This window comes from Corvus brachyrhynchos, unplaced genomic scaffold (assembly GCF_000691975.1).
Source record: "Corvus brachyrhynchos isolate BGI_N302 unplaced genomic scaffold, ASM69197v1 scaffold200, whole genome shotgun sequence".
Lineage (NCBI taxonomy): Eukaryota > Metazoa > Chordata > Aves > Passeriformes > Corvidae > Corvus > Corvus brachyrhynchos.
Genome location: NW_008236184.1, coordinates 1,491,970 through 1,511,064, shown reverse-complemented (window position 1 = coordinate 1,511,064; position 19,095 = coordinate 1,491,970). Strand labels below are relative to the sequence as shown.

Below are 19,095 nucleotides of genomic sequence, written 5' to 3'. Positions count from 1 at the left end.
AGATTCTTCAAGCCACCTGGCAAAACCAGGATAGATTCCAGCAGGGATTAAAAAACATGGACTGGGAATCTATATTATAATATTTAGCAGTGAAAGGAGCCTAAGACATAGGCAGAGAAGCTGTAGGTACAGTCCATGTTTGACAGGAGAGTCACCACAGAAGGACCCGTGTGACTTTGTGTCCAACCACTTGTTTCCACCCCTTGTGCCAGTGGCTGCTGTCCTGTCAGGCTGCACTGTGGCATGCACTGAGGGTGGCAGTGCGACAGAAAGAGTAGCCCCTTGTCTCCGTCATCCAGTGATTTCAATGTCAAACCTGTGGTGCCAGCTGATAGCCCAGCACAAGAGCATTTGTTAGCTGGATCAGGTTTGGCTGAAAATAAAAGTCACTGGCCCAGACCAGTAAAGCACAGAGAAAGTGAAAAGATGAGGAAGGTGTTAGGGATAGGGTTGGTTTCTTAGTTTTGTAAGACAAATGCAGATTTAAGAATTTACATCAGATTATTTGTATTGTTATCATTATTTCAAATGGCAGCTAATTTTTAGGGACTTAAAAGTGAACAGTCAAGTTAATTTCTGCAGTGTTGTTCAGAGGACAGAGGAGATAGCAGCCTCACCATAGCAGTAACAAGAAACAAAAGTAGAAGAAAAAGAACTTCTCAGGTGAGCTTTACCAAAGGCTTCATAATGCAGACCTGCCTGTGCCCAGCATTAGCATCTTGACCTGAAGGCTCAGAGTTTTCCTGGCTGCAAGTACCTAAGTTTTAACTCAGACAAACATGTGGACTGTTCACTGTTTCCTTCGAGGGGAGGCAGGATCAGACATTTTCAAGGGAACAGAAGTCACTTATTTATAGTATCAAGCCTGTGGCCTGACACAGCCTGGATGTCTGACAATTCAATAGTGAGCAAATAGCGAGACAACCCCACACTGAGGAGAATGTGCAAGGACTTATCACACCTGGAAGGAGGGAGTCCTTTATACTCTTACTGCCCAGATAAGCAGCCCAGGCGTTAGCCCTTACAAGTGTGTGAAAATTATCTGAACTTTTACAGATACCCAGCTATGAAGTTGATTACTGAAAAAGCACAAGACATGCAGCAATTACTTTTCTGAAACCACGCATCAGGTGGGAAATAAAAATATGGAAGCTGTTACATGGGGGAGAATCAAAGACATTTGAAAACAAATTGTTCTAGCTCAGCTTTTCTGTTCCTCAGTGGTAACAGGGTCACATTTGCTGGCATGAGTCTTTCCACGAGAGACTAGATAATTTTGAATAGGTTTCAAAGTGAATACTACAATGCAATCACATAGGTTTTTTCCCATCTGTATCACTTTCATAGGGGAAAAAATATACCAGGTAAGAATTATTCCACAATGGTAAATTTGCAGTCTTTGTGTTGGGTTTTTTAGCAGACTGTAAAGTAAAAAACCAGAAATTTAAACTTCATATCAGCCACTGCTAACAAATGACTGTGTGCTGCCAGTAATGTTGCAAAGTGACAGGATTCCTGTTGTTAAACTTGATGAGCAGCAGCATCAACAAGGAACATGTAACAACCAGTGAACTTTCCACAAAGACACTTTGCTTCCCATAGATCTCCATACATAACCTTTACTGGTCTCAGAAGGATCATTACATCCATTAGACTGTGGACTCAGCACTGCTTTAGCTCTTAAGTTAATACAACTGAGACTTTTTTTTTACTTTCCTATTGGGAAGTAGCATGTGCAATTTTAGTGATTTCTTAGATCATTCTATAAGTAAATCAAATATTCTTTCAAGCCTAGTTATCAAAATTGTGTCCTTTGATACTACATCCTCCATCAAACTGCAGTAATCCAGATCAACACATTTTAAACCTCCACTACCTCTCCTAATATCATTCTAGCAGATAGAGTAATTAAATTTGTACATTTTTTTTAAGTCCTACTCAATAAATCTGAATAAATTAACAACACATTACTAAGGCTGCTACATTAAATTTGCATAGTGCATTTAATGAATATGCAACCGCAAGTGAAAAGGTCTGCTACTGTGAACCTTCCACATTAGCATAACTACTTCCAGCATGTTTCTTAAATAATGCACTCATTTGCACATCACTGACTTGGCTAATTCTGACTTCAGTCAGGGTAGCCTTGTAATTAAGACTCTTGCTTTAATTTTTAATGAAGTTTATGTTACATCAATCCTGACAGTAATGAGGGGACATGGAAACAAAAAGGCTGCTAATAATTAAATTCACAAACCAGTTTGAGGGATAATAATTCCTGAGGAGAAATTACATGACTAATTATTAATTAAATATTCATACTATTGCAGGGCCATCTCCCTTAACTGCTCCTTCTTGTTGGTAATAATGCTGAGATGTGGATGCCTCCTGCAACCATTCTGATTTTAAGGTCTTTGGTTAATTTTAGTGCACCATTAATCAATATGACACAAAAAATAAAATTGCTTTAATTGGTATCACTTTATTGTTTCTAAATATTACTACAGTTGGTTTAGTTGTGTAGAATTAATCTAGTTAGTCGGTGCCCATTTTATGGCAACATAAATCCAGTTTATATCCATAAACTTCTAATGGCAGGACAACTTGACCTTTTTTTGTAGCATTACTGTTTACAGATAATTACACCAACTCTTTAAAAGGTTGTTTAATAGCTTTGCATTCATCATAGTAAAATGAAAAACATGCATATTATTTAACTCCAGACTGTTCTAAGAAGGTCTCAAAGACCCTAATTTACCCCTGCTGAAAAGTAAGCAATATTAATTTGTGTATTTTTAAGAAATCTATGAGAGCTTTTCCTCAAATGCATACAAACAGATCAAAAGTGTTTATGTATGGATCTCTATTCATCTTTCACACATTTTACATATGTAACACAGTAACAGCCCTTCAATGACATCTTTCACAGAAAGAAATATGTCAGTATGTGGGTTTTCTATCACACACGTCTTGAATTGATAGTTTTCCAATCTCTCATACATAAATGCCATAAATTCACATAGGAATTAGCCTGATTAATCCCAATTTACATCAACATTTCTATCAGCCAGGATTCTGCTTACTGAAAGTGTCATAATAAACCTTTAGGATTACATGTTTACTAAAAGAAGCCCAATTTGTAGGAAAGTTTAGCAGAAGGAAAGAAATTCCTTAAATGAAACTTACTAGTCACCAAACTCAGTTGGACCATGGATTTGTTTTAAAGTGTAAGTTAGTGCTTTAAAGAGGGAGTATTTTGCATAGCATAAAATTGATTCTCAAATTATTAAAAAGACATAAAGCATATCCTTTTATCCTGAAGGGGCATTTGGAAATTCTGAACCAGGGAAAACATTTCATTTTTCTAATAATTCAAACCAGTTGATTCATCAAAGTGAAACAAGTCCATCACCATACATGGGGCAATGATTCCCTTTAGCAAGCACTTGTAACATTACTACAATCTGACAGGTTTGTAGGGCATTATTACTAGCTCTGATTTGTACCACTCTATCCCTTTTACTAAATCTTAAAAATCTTTTTAACTTTTCTTTTTTCCTCTACTCTCTTAAACTAACACCTGAAGGCAATTTAAATATACCACTCCATAATGAAACAGCACTTTCATTCTCTCTAGAATTAAGACGTCATTATCCACCATCTGTTCCTGATCCTACTCTCTATTTCTTCCATCAAAGAAATAATTCCAGGCATGAAACACCTCATTGGAGCAACAATCACCTGAAACTCCTGGAGTGCTGCAATCTGAGGGTCAGCTTGGCTTGCAGGGGAAACAGCACTTGAAGAAACTTTCAGGTAACTTGGTGTCACTTTATGCAGCAGGTGAGGAGAATTCCTACTGGGACTTTCTCCCCATTCCCTGTCTCTACAAGCAGCACCACTGCATTGCTACCTGTGCTCCCAAGAGTGCAATATCTGGTACACAGGACAAAAGGCATCTGCAGTGTCCTCAGGTCAAAGCCCAAGTTTAAGGGCCAAAGATACAGGGCTCATACTGAGCCATCTCCATGGAATTCTTGGATTCTGAACTAGGATTTAATGGTAGCAGCTGGAAAAGCACAATTGCAGTTGAGCTTCTCTGAACATCACCAGCAGTTTTACAGTTTTACACACAGAAGCTGTGTGTAAAATTTGACATGATTTGCTTTCACAAATTTTAACATCCTTCTGCAACAGGATAACCACCCCGTGGGAGGGAGAATCAAAAAGGCAAACTTCATGGGTTGAGATATGAATGGCTTACTAACTAAAACATAATACAATATAATAATCATAACAAAAAGGAGGGCTAGAGAGAAATAAAACCCAAGAGAAAGAGCTGTTGTACAGAACAATTGCTCACCACCCACTGACTGACAGCCAGCCTGTCTCTGAGCAGCAATCGGTGCTCCTCAGTCAACTCTCCCCATTTTGTGTGTGACATTCCACACCTTGGAGCATCCTTTTGGCCAGTTTGGGTCAGCTCTCCCAGCTGTACCCCCCACTCAACATCTTGTGTACCTTCTCCCTGGCAGAGCACGAGGCCCTGGAAAGTCCTTAATTTAGTATAGACATTACTTAGCAACATCTAAAACATCAATGTGTTATCAACATTACTCTTGTACTGAATCTGAAGCACAGAACTGTGCCAGCTAGTAAGAAGAAAATTCATTCTATATGACCCAAAATCAGGACAAGAGCAAACTCTAAAACAGGTAGAAAAGCACCCTCAAGAGCAATTTCTAGTGTCAAACTCCACTGTCAGGCTGGGCTCTCCATGCTTCCATCCTGCATTAGTATCAATCCCTACTTTCACTACCCACTTAGATGAAAAGAGACTGTGCTTATAAATCTACTGCAAGGTGGGAAGAATTGTGAACATTCTCAAGGAATAGAAATCAAAGTAATCTTGCCAGATAAGAAACACATAAACTAAATGGAGATAAGTCCAGAGGAAGACAACCAGATACAACATAGCATTAGAGCACGCAAATCCCATTGGGGAAACTGAAACAACTGGGGTTCTGTTTGTCCCATAGAGGAGGTTTCTCGCAGGAGAGGAATAAAGCCTGCTACTAAGGAAATTATTTTTCCCCACATCCATATATTAGCATTAGCACTGGAATATGTTGTGCATCTTAATTATCTAGGTTTAAGAACAGTGTAGACAAAAACCAGTCAGGAATGACTTCTGTAGCTGTGATCCAGACTTAGGAGAGAAGACAAGCTACATGTCTTCTTCAGGTATCCCAGTCCTGATTCTAGAATGAGTTCAGTTTTATGCAAAAGCTGTGGTTGTGTATGTGCCTGTGCACTACATCTACAAATCCATCAGTAAGACTGAATAACTACTAACAGGTCAGTTTTGAGGATTCAGAGGAATTAAGAGTGTTTAAATGAGGCTTTCAGCTCTCTAAGTAGATAAAATCATAGGTGCTGAATAGAAGGATAGAGATGACTCCCATTAGACATGGAAGTGAAAAGGATGAGGAGTGAGTTGGAATTGAAGGAAGGGACTGAGGGGGGGACTGGGTACCAAAAGCTTCCTTGTGAACAGGACAAAAAGAGGGCCAAAGATTGCTTGGTGACTGTTCCTTTTCTCTTCTCTTTGTGCTCCCTCAGAAAGTGAACCTCTTGAGTTGAAGACAAAGCAAAATTCCAAGCAGCTCCCATCTTGCACTGCTGTGGGCTGCAGTGGCTCAGTGCTCCCTGTGACAGAAAGCACAGGCACAAGGTGCACCTGTAAATCCAGAACTGATCTGTGCACCACAGCTCGGGTCCCAAGCCCAAGCCCAGCCTCTTTGCTGAGTTTGCCAACAAAAAAAAGACTGAGGTGATTTTGTGGAGACTCACCAGCATTTCCCTCCTCAACTCAAAATACATATGTTTTCAAATATTCCTGGGATTTTTTGGAAAGTTTTGGCTTAAAGTGTAAAAAAGAATGTCAACTGGCTCTTTGTTCTCCAGCTAATTTTATTTACATGAAAGAAAACACTTTAAAAGAAACACTTTAAAATAAATAAATACTTTAAAATAAAATAAAAGATGCAAGTATTCAATTTTGACAAGGTTTGTTTGGTTTGGTTTTATGGGGTTTTTTTGTTCTGTCTGTTTTTTAATTGGAGGTCTCTTCTCCATTAAAAAGAACACAGTTTTTGGAAAAAAGTTTTCATAAAAATATCTCCCAACACACTGAACATTTACTAGAAGATTTTTACTACCCTGTACTAAGATTAGTAATACTTTATTTTGCACAAAAATTACTGTAACTGAAATCTATTATTAATTTCATCATGAATTTATTCTTAGATGTGGAGCCATGATGAGTTCTCCCAGTGTGAGAATATACTGGTCTGATCCTATATGAAAGCAACAACAAGAATTAAGACAGCAGATAGGATCCTCTAAAAACTATTTGGCAAGTGAATTATTATTTTATTATACTGCTTTTAAACAACAATTCAGTAAGAATTATAGGCTGAAAATATTTGAGTAGCAGAATGGTTTTTAAATTGAAGGAGTCTCTAACCAGCTGGTTTTAGGCACAAACCTGCATAGCTTTCAGAACTAGTAGAAAATACAGAATCTTACTAGCACTGAGGAGCACAAGTGGAGTGTTAACAGTATGAACTGCAGTGTGACAGAGTAGGATAATCACGTTATTGTAAACCTAATGAAAGAAAAATGGCACATGGTAGAGAAAATCAGCATCCAAACAATGCCACTTCCACAATCAGCCCCTTCAAACACCACTCTCCCAGGAAGTAATTCCATATAAAAGAAGTTTTTTATATGTTCATTTTTCAGCAGCCACCATATCAGTTAAGCTGACATTAACATTCAGTCCTGCAGGCTGTCAATATTTCCTAGAGGAAAGTGGCCTCAGCCACCTTGCAAGCCATCAGCAGCTACAGCATTCTGACCAATGTGGGAGCAAGGGCTCTGAGTCAGGGAGCCTAAGAGTTCCTGGCACAGGAAATCAGCTTGAGTCTGAGTGTCCCCTAATACATTTCCCTTGTACAACTTCTCAAATTTGGTAGTACCATAAAAAGCAGAAGACAATGTGAGGGAACAACCATACCTGAAAATTTGTGCACAGCTCTTTTAGGAATTTGCAGACTCAAATTTAACATATGGACAAAATAGTCTGAAGATGTGAGACAGCATTTTAGCACATAGAATTCAATATGATTTCATAGCTAATAGGTTAGTGTGACCTATCCATTCCTAATATGATGTATACTGAAATGCCTAAAAATTGCTTCATTACCCTTGACACTTACACCTGCAAAAGCCTACGGTTCATCAGATTGAGCTTGCTGCCCAGGTTGTTTAGTGTTTTAAGACACACAGGTGCTTTTGGAGATACTTGGGCCATATCAATGCACATTCATTAGTCAATGTCTAATCTGCAGGAAGAATATGTAAATTACCTACTAGAAAGAAAATATTTAGGCAAAAATCCCTGTGCTGGTTTTCCTGCAGTGTCCAGCAAAAGCTGAGTGCATTCAGTAGAGATGCAGAAGCTTAATAAAGATCTGAAGTTAACATTGTTCTACTTTTAGGTGGAAGTCGAGAGAATATTTTTAAGGTAAACTCGGCAGCAACACTACCAGTCATTTCCTCTATCACATTTCTCAGCTATAAGCAAGAGGCAATGCAAAGGGACTCTTAACAATGCCAGACAGCACCAGCCATACCCCCAAATCCCAGGTGGACTGGTTTTGTCTGGAACAGAGAGTTAATTTATTTCACTGCAACCTGCATGGTGCTGTGCTTTGGATTTGTCACCACACAGTGCTGATATCACACAGATGTTTTAGCTACTGCTGAGTAGAGCTTACACAGTGTCCGGGCTTCCTCCTTTTCTCACTCTGCCCCTGCAGTGAGGAGGCTGGGGGTGGGCAAGAGGCTGGGAGGGGACACAGCCAGGCCAGCTGACCGAAGGGATGTTCCATACTGTATATCATGCTCAGCAGCAAAACAGGGGCAAAGAAGGAGGCAGAGTGGACATTCAGAGTGATGGCACCTGCGTTCCCAAGTAACAGCTACATGTGAGGGCACCCTGCTTGCCTGGGAACAGCCAAATGTGCCTGCTGACAGGAAGTAGTGAATGGATTCTTTCCTTTGTGTTGCTTGCTTGGGCAGCTTTTGCTTAATCTATTAAATTGCCTTTACCTCAACCCACAAATTCTCTCACTTTTGTCCTTCCAATTGACTCCCCCACCCTACTGGGGGTGCAGTGGCTGTGGGTGCCAGGCTGCCTGCCGGGGCTAAGCCATGACACCAGTCAAATACAGCACAAATCTGTATTTTGGCCATGCACAAGCCTACCTTTAGCCTGCTGGTGTCCATAGCTGTGCAGCACAGCTGGCTGATCAAGTTTTTCAGTCTGCATTTACAAGAGCTACAGTCCCCTCTATGCAAAGCTGCCAAGACTTTTAACCCCCAATACACCAATTTCAGATGCCACTGCTCATTCCTCCCACTTAGTGACATGAAATCCCAATCTTGCAGCAGTTCGCTTTTCACCCTACAGAACAGTGTGGAAAGCACGGTGTGTCCCAAACACCTCTTCTGCCAGAATTTGGGTCCTTAGCAAGAATAAAATAATACTGTACAACAGTCTTTTTGCTCACTGCAGACTCTGATACTGTCTGATAATGATAATTCAGTTTCTACTAATGACTATTTCCTCAGTACTGTATTGTTAAGATCTAATAGTTTAAACACCTAATGACAATAAATGCAGGTTTATTCACGCAGTGTCTTTCCATTGTTTAAAAGCCAGAATTTTAGTAAGCATTCCCAACATTTAATTTATTTCTCAAAACTGGAACAGAAAAATGATGCCAGGATCAAGTGCGACGAGAACTCTAAATCCACACAAGGAACTCATGGTTTCCAAGGGGGCCAACATTAGTAGAGAAACCTGTTTGTGACCTGCAAGATGCAGATAATATTTTATAAATATAGTTTGATTTTTACTTTTTCAATCAGCAAAGCAGAATTTTCATCATACTTTCTATGAACTCAATTTGAGTTTTGTTTTTTATAATTACAGCAACAATGCAAGGATGGGAATTTCTTTTACCCTTCAACATCATGAACTAGTCAGATGAGAACTTTGTATTGCATAATACATGATGCCCTGCCTTACATGTGATATGCTTTACAAAAATCTTAGTCTAATTGTGTAAGACTACTCTTACAAAATATTCTCATCACTGGCGTGTTTAATTGAGCTCCTGAGAGGCAGTATCAGTAAGACTTAGGGATAAATAACTGGTAGTCCCATTGGTCTCACCAAGAATCCATTGATGTTTCATAAATCCTAGTCAGTACAAATCTAATTGAGTTACCATGCTGAATTAGCTTACATCTAAATGGCATTCATGTCTACAAATGGAATAATTAGAGGCTAGAAAATGGGATATATGAAGTGCTATCCCAAGTGACAACAGCAAGACATTTGTATTCATTCAATCAACTGCTTTAAAAAAGCAGATGCAATACTTGATTTGGGGTTGATGACAAGACAGTGTTATTGACTCGAGAAATGATATTAGACAGAGAATGTTAACTGCTTCTTCATAGCCATCTATTTATATTTATTCTAAGAGATTCTTCACTTTGATTCTTTCAGATTTTGCTTTAGGATACAAAGTCATTACATGACTACCATGACTACATAGTCCCTATTTTATATCTAGGGTAATGAAATCAGCTACACTCATTAGCGCTCTTCTTTCTGCTACTAGAATTCTAAGATGAATAGAAAATAAATCAATAAATAACAGGGCTTCAAACAGAACTTTCAAAGCTACTAATATTTTTAGCCTCAGCACTGGAGGAGTCTTTTTAGACAGAATAAAGCAAATAGGACTGTTCATTTTGTCACCTTGCTTAGCCACTTTGTTCTGTGTACTAAATTAAATAAGATACTGTTACACTCCCACTGGAGTCCAGTGTCACCCTGCCAGTGATACCCTGCATTACACACTGACATTTCTCAGATGCCAGTAGTTGGCTGGTTCAGGCTTAGTTAAATACCATCTGTTTTTTTCAGGACAAATATAAAACATTGCTGTCTCAAACTGTATATAAAAGCTATTAAATTAGGATGAATCTTTGCAATGCTGGATAACAGATTCCTTTAATTCAGAAAGTAGTCTAATTTGCATGCATATTTTATTTATTACACCAATTAAGTTTTGCAAATAGTTTGCAATGAGGTCCCTATGACCTAATAATTCACAATTACTCCTGGGATATCCTGCCCACTTTAGCACGTTTTGAATAATATTGCTATCTCCTTGAGAAAATAATGCATTTTTTACATGATGAATTTATTAAGAGTGCACACACCTCTTTCTTAACCAATTTTACTTTAGACAGGGTTACTGGAGCTACTTTATAGACCTTTGTCATGTTGGTTAATGAATGCTTTCCTTCAGCTTCCTCTCTTTTCACATACTTGTCTCCTAAGCTCTTGTGGAAATCCCACATATATACAACGTAGATGAGCACTCCAGGTGGTAACACAATATAAATGAATAATAAACATTTGAAGCTGCCAGGAAGAGATTCACTTTCTGCTCTAACATTAAATAATGGAGAATAGTTGAAAATGGACATTGCGGAGCAAACTTATTGCAGTCTAACCTACCCAAGACTGGCAAACTTGCTTCAGATTTATACTGTGGAATTTAACTCACAAAGAGCTGTATCAGCAAATAAAAATGTGATAGTCACTTGTATCTATTCAAATAATGACAAGTTACATTGGCTTAGTTTATAAAAACAAACTACCATGTAGATTGCTTTGCTTTAATGAGCTTTATAAGGAATTTTAAATGAGCTCAGAGTATGAGAAAATGCTTTATTTTGGTACAGTGTTCAATCAAGCATTGGCATTTCCTTGTACTTCACATATAAGGCTTCCTCAATTAAAGCATTCAGCTAATAATCTGCATTTCTATATTTTTAATTCCATTACAAACAAACCTCTTTATAAGAAAGAAAATTTGTAGATTGCAAAGACAGTTATCGAAGATTATATATTTGCTAAAAAATAAGAGCAAAAAAACCCAGGCTTATTTTTCATGTGACTTTCACATACAAACTTGAATATCTGCCTATGTTTTTTGGAGAAGGTGATTCCTATGGCAGTAGAAATCTGCTCAAGAAGTGGGTACCCTGCAACAGAATGTAATTTTCTTTCTAAACTGTCTATACATAGTGATATAGGTCATCTTGGTATTCCTACATCTTTTTTTAGAAAGTTTACTTGGACACACTCAGATAAAACCCTAAAACCGATATGTCATAGTGAAACACCCACCTTCCTGTGTCCTTTCAGTACTTTTGCCACCAGGTGCTTTCCAACACTTGAGAAGAGCACGGGGGAGCAGCAGAGGCCCCGAATTCCCTCATCCCACCAGCAGGAAGGCTGGAGCTGCCTGCCCACCGCTCCCAGCGCTGCCCAGGAGGCGCTTGGCTCAGGGAGCCTTCCTGGGTATTCCCTTTTCTTTGGTTTGACGTGCTCTGCTATCGCACTCTGCTCAAGTACAACACTGAACACGCGCTATTCTTTCCCAGAGATAAGAGCTGCTAAATATTTGTGAGCACATCCCAGAGAACACCGGCCTTTTGTTAGAGTTCACACACCTCACCCCTTTCACCGCAGGTGGCAGTTCTCTCCCTGCGGGGTTTGCATCCCTTCACTACTCTCTCATTTCACACAGCTGTCTGATAACGAAATGCCAAGCACTGCACTCCTTGTAAAGCCAGGCCCTGCCTTCACACGGGGAAACCTCCTCTGGTGCTTAGTGCACACAGAGGGCAACATCTGCAGCCCTCACACTCCAGATCTACTCAGAAATAGCCGAAATGCTTCCCACTGCTGCCTTCCGTCACTACTGGCTCGTGCTGAGCCTTTGCAATGGCCCACCAAGTTTCCTGTCCCATCCCATGGCTGATCATCACCTTTCCCTCAGCCATTCCCATAAGTAATCTCAGTTCAGATTACTTGCCCAGCAAAATGGCTTCATTGGCAGCTTTTACCATCTCTAGATTTAAATTCTTTCCTTGTATGTCTGAAGTTCCCCTTAATAAAATGCACCTGGCAATATAAGAAGTAAAATGAACAATTCCCAATTAAACAACTACAGGGAAAAATGGTGATGCTTCTAATTAATTCTTTTTTTTTTAAAGTAGCTATTTCCTTATCCCCAGCAAACAGTTTCAGAAGGGAATGCTGCACAAGGCCTACATACGGCTTTGCTTAGAGTAGGACATAGCTTACAGGACAATAAAATGAAGGAGTGAGTTCCGTATTTTGGTTTACAGAAATTTGTTTTTAAACAAGTGTGTTCATATGCATGAGAAAATAAACCAAACCTGCAAAAACATACAGAATAAAAGCCTGTTAATACAGCATAACTCTCAAGTGTCTGCATTCACCGGAGCAATGAGGACTGAAACTGAACCCCTTCCTGGATGAGGGATGTAATGAAAGATCTTACAGAACAAGCTTAAAACAAAGCATATTTACAATAGTCATAAGTGTAATAGGCAATAACCACAAACTACACAATATTCCAGCTCTTTGAGGTCTTTCTATTTTAATTCTGTGCAATTTCATTAACCCCCTTGCAAGGAGATGTGCTTGAAGGAACTCTATAATATAGGTCTTTTTTAGTAGACATTTATATTCCGTTGTTAATTGGCGAAGCAAGGAGGAATGAAATAGCCTGGGAAGTATCCTACAGGGAATAGCTTGCATTGGCAAACAAAATGAGTGAGTAATCTCACAGATCTGTTTCATTTTCTAAAATCCTTCTACAGCACCACATTTCCAAGTACAAGCGTGAAATGCAGCAAATTAGGATTAGTACAAACCATTTTGTTCTGTGCCAACAGTTAAGTGATGAGCAGGGCAAGTGAACCAAACCCCCATTTCTTCTGTGCACCAAGTCAACAGCTGGCGATGGCAAACACAGGGTAGGACATCAACACCAAAAATGCTGTGGCAACCATGTGAGGCCAGAATAGAACACTTGGTTTCACAGTGATGGAGGGAGACTTGGTTGGACTACATTTCCCATCATGCACAGCATAGGAATATGATTGACAATTTTAGTAACTTCATTTTCATAACACCAGACTTGTGACTCGGCTCCAAGAAAAAAATACTGTGTGAAATTGCTTGGTGTTATTTAAAAGGACACAGACTAAGTGATTGTTTATCAGTATACAAAATACTGAGTGAAATTTTCCCACAGGAGTAGCAGCCTGAATAGTATTAACAGTGCTTTAAACTGTAATGAATTCCCAGTCTAATTCACTATGAGGTTTCAATTTATACCACATTTAGAGTACTCCAGGTTCAAGTAATCACTGCAGTAATTAGCTTACTTCCAGTCCTCCAAAATAAACCCACTAATTTTTGCAATCAGCCTTCATTTGGTTAATCACCAGTTTAATTGATTTAATTAGTTTGATCTGCAAAATTAGTCAAGTGTAAATACTGTTTTGTAAACAGAGTTTAGCTCCAAGCTGTAATAGAGGGAATTCTAATTCAAAGCTAGAGTTAATAATAAAAACTAACACACACGATTTTTGTTGCAGTATCCAGCAGTTTTAAGTCTACAAGACACAAATTTACACTTTTAATAGATAATTTGATTTTATATTAGTGACAATACTGAGGACATTGTCTCTCAGAATTGTATTCCTGACTAATGATTTTTACACTCTGACAATTGACACTAGAACAGTGTTCTTACTTTCTCTAGATCAAGAGAAAATTTTTCCTTTTTAACTTCATTTTTGCTTTGAAATAGTGACAAAAGGCATTTATTAATAAGCAAAAGCAAAGGAAAAATTATATATAAGGAGAACTGCAGTTACTCCTAAGCAAACATTGTTTCCAGACATTTAAGAAGGCGCACTAGTAAAAGAAGCAAGCCAAGCTGCAACTCTGGGCAGTAATATACCAGGCTGAGGGAATGTCTAAACAAAAATAATGCCCTGAAATTAGAAGCTGAGCAAAATTTGAAATAGCTCTGGAATCAAAGATTTGGCATTCTAGCACAGCTCCATCAGTTGCTGACACTGACCATCCTAAAAGTACAGGTGATCCTTCTGAAAAATGCTGTGTATTTCCTGACAAATACCCAAATTCACCACGTACACATTAAGCTCTTTAAAGTCGCCCCAGAGGATGCAGACCTCAAACCAAGGTAAGATGCTGAGGATGAGCAGGCTGGCACATCCCTGGGAGGTGACAAATGCTGTCACACAGCACAATGTGTTACTGTCACACACAGCCCAGCCTTCCACCCCCAGCCACATAAAGAAAGGGAGTGACTGGGATTCACCAGCTATGACCAGGAAAGATCTCTTTCCAAGGAATGCCAGCTAGGAATAGCACAAATCCAGGATGCAGGTAAGGGATCTGTTCTTAGCTCTGCTGGGATGCTTTTGACATCACTGCCAAGTCATTTCGATTTCCTGAATCTCAGTTCAAACTGTAAATGTAAATAGTGTTCCTAACTCAAAAAAGATTGCATCAATCCATTACCAAAAAGGGGAAAATAAAAACTCCCTCTATTGAAAAACCAGAGTCTATGGACAAAACATTAAAAAATTCTCAGATTACTTTTCCCAATTAAAAAGTATTTATATTTCAGTTTGTTTTGAATTAATTCTATTCTATTTGAGTTTATTTAAAGATTTTCCTCTTCTTTTTGTACCAAACTTTACCACATCTCTCATCTCAATCTTGTGCCTAAGCATAAAAGATGTATACAACTTCTTTTCCTCCCATTTCTTCCACCCCCTTTTCCCAGCTGAACCCTTTCAAAATATTTTGAAATTAAAGAAATTTAACCACTATCCTCAAACACTTCAGGATTTTCTTCACTGTCTGATAAATTATCTCCTGACAGCAGGCCATTTTCCTAACTGCAGAGACATTACACCTTCAAAGAAGAAAAAGGAAAGAGGGAAGAAGGAAAAAAACCCACAAAAAAACCCAGTTACCATTTTTTTCAGTTCTCTTCACTGTATGAAATGGAACACACCTGAGAAGAGATACATTTAAGGAAAAAAATTCAACAGTGAAAACAAGTTTCTGTTCATTGTGATTTGAATTTTTCTCACACAAAATATCTCCAACTTCACATCAAATGTTTTCTTCAAAGTATTTAATTTTTTGTTTCTTTGATTAGCCACTCGGGAAAAAAAAACCAGCAACAACACATCCAAGAGCAACTTACTGCAGCCGTTCAAACTTTAGAAAAGCATTCATCCAGTTCTGGACAGGAGCAGAAGCCAGCCAAGAAAGCTGCAGGGCTTGCATCCAGCCCCATTCCTAAGCTCAGTGCCAGACTTCATTCCACCCATTGCATCACTGTTCAGCCCACATTCCACCATGGAAAGACACTGGAAACCCACAAGGTCTAAACTAAGAAGGAACTGCAATGTCTGCACTAGTTCTTTACTAGAAATAATTTTAAAGCCTTTTCCCCCATCTCTTATGATGTGTTGTGTGTTTGCAAAATCAGCTGTGAATACTGTTTTGTACATGTGGTATGGCTACCACTAAGGAGGGTTTGGGGGAATCACGTAAACCAAGTCCCAGATATTTTTATCCTCATGATTTGCATTGATGTCTTATTTGTCAGGTCTAATTATCAAGCAAATTGACTGAATTAAGTCAACCACTCTGCAGAACACCTATTTACACACATAATCAACAGCAGATTGAGGATACAAACCTGAAGAGGTTCCCAATGCTCTTCAGTGATGGGTCTCTTCATGGAAGACACAACGCTGCTGCAGCCCCATCTCCTGAGCAAACACACCCTGTGTAAGTCCCTCAATCTCTCTGCAGGACTTGTGTGAATAAGTAACATTTGCTGCATGAAGACAAAACCCCTAATCACCAAACCGTTGAAGAACAGCACCCTGTGGAATAGATTACAATATTTTAGCATGTTTGTTTCATTTGATGTTTCCACCAGAGCTCCTTTAACAGTGATACAAACTGCACATTGGGTACTCATTACACCACACTGGCGAGAACAGGGATCTTGTAAATACCCATTAAACTGGGGTTACACTTTCATTCCCTGCACACTGTGTCTGAGCTGAGGCACAAACTCGTGTCCTTGAGAGCAGGAGTTGGGGCATATTCCTGGCATGCTGCCACTCTCCATGAAATATGTCCTTTTTACAGATGTTTCTTATACTATTGGGAACAAATTGCTCATCCACATGCACAAACACATACCTGGATAGACATAAGGTATTATGAAGAAAAAAATTTATGTGTATATTCAGTGAAAAGTGGGTCTAAACAAACTCAGTTTGGAGAGTACTAAGTGTGGACATCTCTCATTTTCTTAAACACAAGTCAGAGATAAAGGCCACGCAAATTTCACAGGTGGGTGTAGAAATGTGCATCACTGAGTTTAACCAAATGCAAAGCAGAATTGAAGCTTATTAGCTTTGTTGGCATATGTAAGCAACTTATTAACTAGTTCTACAAATAAACTGCAGTTTGTCCCATTGCATCCTGTTGACAGATCTGTCATACAACTATGAACAATGGAAAATTTCCAGAGTTTCTGAAGCCAATTCCTGCTAAAGATAGAGCACATCTCCTTTTTTTGTGAAGTGAAAGGTGTCCTCAGATTGTTCAGTTATCGAAAGACCTGTTTGATGAATGAGCTGGACAAGATCTTCAGCGTGCACAATGATTTGACATCAAAGAGCCCTGCAGGTAGGGCAGCTTATTAACTTATAAGACTTTTAAAAAGGTTTTAGCGTTTACACACTTATAAAAAGAACACTTCTGAAAGTTTAGAGGAAGGGAGTCTATTTAATTTCAGAGTCCCATCTCCACAATCACGAGGGCTGGATCTCTGCATTGGCATTTTGGGAGGATCGCCATTTCCACAGTTCTGTCAAAGTTGCCAGAATATATGAGAAGATGTTTAGACCAGATTCCTGCTCTTAGTTTTATGCTTTCTATGGAAAGATCCTGCATATGCCTGGAGTGGTGTGGATGTATTGATATGTAGGCCAGAATAAATACTGCTAGTGCAAAGCCTTGTCATCAATATTCTTTAAAAATCCAGTACAGTAGAACAAACTTAATATTGGCTTAATAACAGGTATTATATAGAGACAAAGTTGTTGCTTTAGTAGTTAGAAACCCTAAAAGCCTTTGTCATTGAACTTTATCACTAAACTTGGGCTCCAAAATCCTATATACCCTGAGAGCACATTGACCATATTTTAACTAAACTGCAATTTACTTTATTTGATTTTTATAGTGAGCCGTTTTAGCTTTGCTCTCACAAGAGCAAGAAATTAAAGGATTGAAATACATTCTGTATTCTTGTTTATATATGTTATTCATGTTTTGCAGTAACTGATGGATTTTCTAATTTGTAAGATTTCTTAGGCAATCAAGGGTAACACTGAAACAACAATGAATGGATAATGAGCACACTTGCTATATTTGATTTAATGCATTTGGCCAGGGTGAACCTATTTGTGTTTGTTTCCTTCAACCATATGTTAGTAAAGTTTCATTAAAATGAAAAAGGGTCATACATATTCCTGCAAAGCATCCTGCACATTCTTCAGCAGCTTTCAGGCCAGTTAATTTCATGTTTTGAAGGACCAAACAAACTTCAACAGAAGCTTTAAAACTTATTTGAATTTTAACATTCACATCAACTTATGTTACTGATGATGAGTGCTGAGAACTGATTAAGACTGGTCCATAAATATAACACTTAAAAACGGAAAATAGAGCTACACACAGTAAGTAATTCTTGTTAGAGTCACAACAAAGATTTCCCCTCACCGCTCCAATATTGGTTACTCTTTTTCTCCCTTTCCTTATGGTCTGTGGATGTAATCAGAGGAAATAAGAACACACTGCAGAAAGCATGCAGCACTACAGGCCACATGTATAAAGGAATAAAAGACCATTACTTCATAAACATTCCAGGAGCTCTCAGAATTTCTGGCAGTACCAACAGATTTCAGGCGACTTTGAGCACAACGTGGTCCCATACAATTGCTTAATGACCACCCAGGCATAGACTCAGTCTCAGATACACACCAGAGTTTGAGTCTTAATTCCAAAACGAAGCTACTCACCCTCTGCCTCCAATCAAGGCCTCAAAGTTCTCACAAAGGAAATCTCTCCTTGGCCATGAGGACTGTATCCATACAAACATTCCCTTCTAGATGTTAAGTGGTTCCCCCTGAGCCGAGTATGTTTTCCTCCTGGCCCACGCCCTTCCTGCGTGTCAGACAGACGCTGTCTCCAGAGGGGCTGGCAAGCTCCTGTTAAGCAGCACTTGACTCCAAGCTGCCTCCAGACCCACACTTGCCACGCAAACCCAAGGAGTCTCCCACCAGGTGTATCCCATAAAAGTGAGCATACATTAGTGCCATCTCCTTTCTTTCCCCTTACCACCTTCTCTAAACAGAGAAGTCATTGTTCCAAGTCATTGCCGCTGCTTAAGAGGATGGGTTCAGGGTAGAGAAAAGTTAAAAAAAAAAAATTTAAGTGGGTAGGAAGAATGGAGGAAAAAGACTTTTATAAATCTCCTGGAATTTGTTTTGAATGCTAATTAAGACCAACTTACTCTTCTGAATGCCTGTGAGGTCACACCCCCACAGCAATTTTCACAAATGCTGACAATTACTTGCAAATGCAGTCAGCAGTCCCTTGAGTACCCTGAGCATCAGGTGCCAGTCCTTATCTTTGAGACACCAACAACAAAGAAGGAACTTGCACAGAACTTTCCCGTGGTATTTGAACAGGTTTTTAAACGACTGAAAATCACCTCAGTTTTTATAATCTATAGCATCCCTATGGTCATTCCTTATTGTCCTGATTTATTCCTCTAAATCAGGCATCACCTTCCACGGATCTAGTTCTGCAGCTCTAGGATTGTTAATTTGCCCTGCAGCACGTGGTCGTATCGGGTAATGTAACAGCCAAAATGAACAAAGAAACGCTTCTGAGGATACTGGGTGATACTTTGTATTTCAGACTTT

The 19,095-nt window shown here is 39.0% G+C and overlaps 2 long non-coding RNA genes across 6 annotated transcripts in view; one reads left to right on the top strand and one right to left on the bottom strand.

The window, feature by feature from the left end:
• The window catches only part of LOC108447458, an 85,554-nt gene extending 74,367 nt beyond the window's left edge, over window positions 1–11,187 (top strand). For 2 of the 5 annotated variants that reach the window (XR_001863026.1, XR_001863027.1), the window contains exons 4-5: window positions 3,699–3,816; window positions 5,623–6,297. This is a non-coding gene — a long non-coding RNA (uncharacterized LOC108447458). The other 3 variants (XR_001863036.1, XR_001863032.1, XR_001863031.1) reach the window with 2 other exon arrangements.
• Window positions 1–19,095, bottom strand: part of LOC108447456 — a 96,885-nt gene that overhangs the window by 55,212 nt on the left and 22,578 nt on the right. The gene's annotated exons all lie outside the window — the stretch shown is intronic.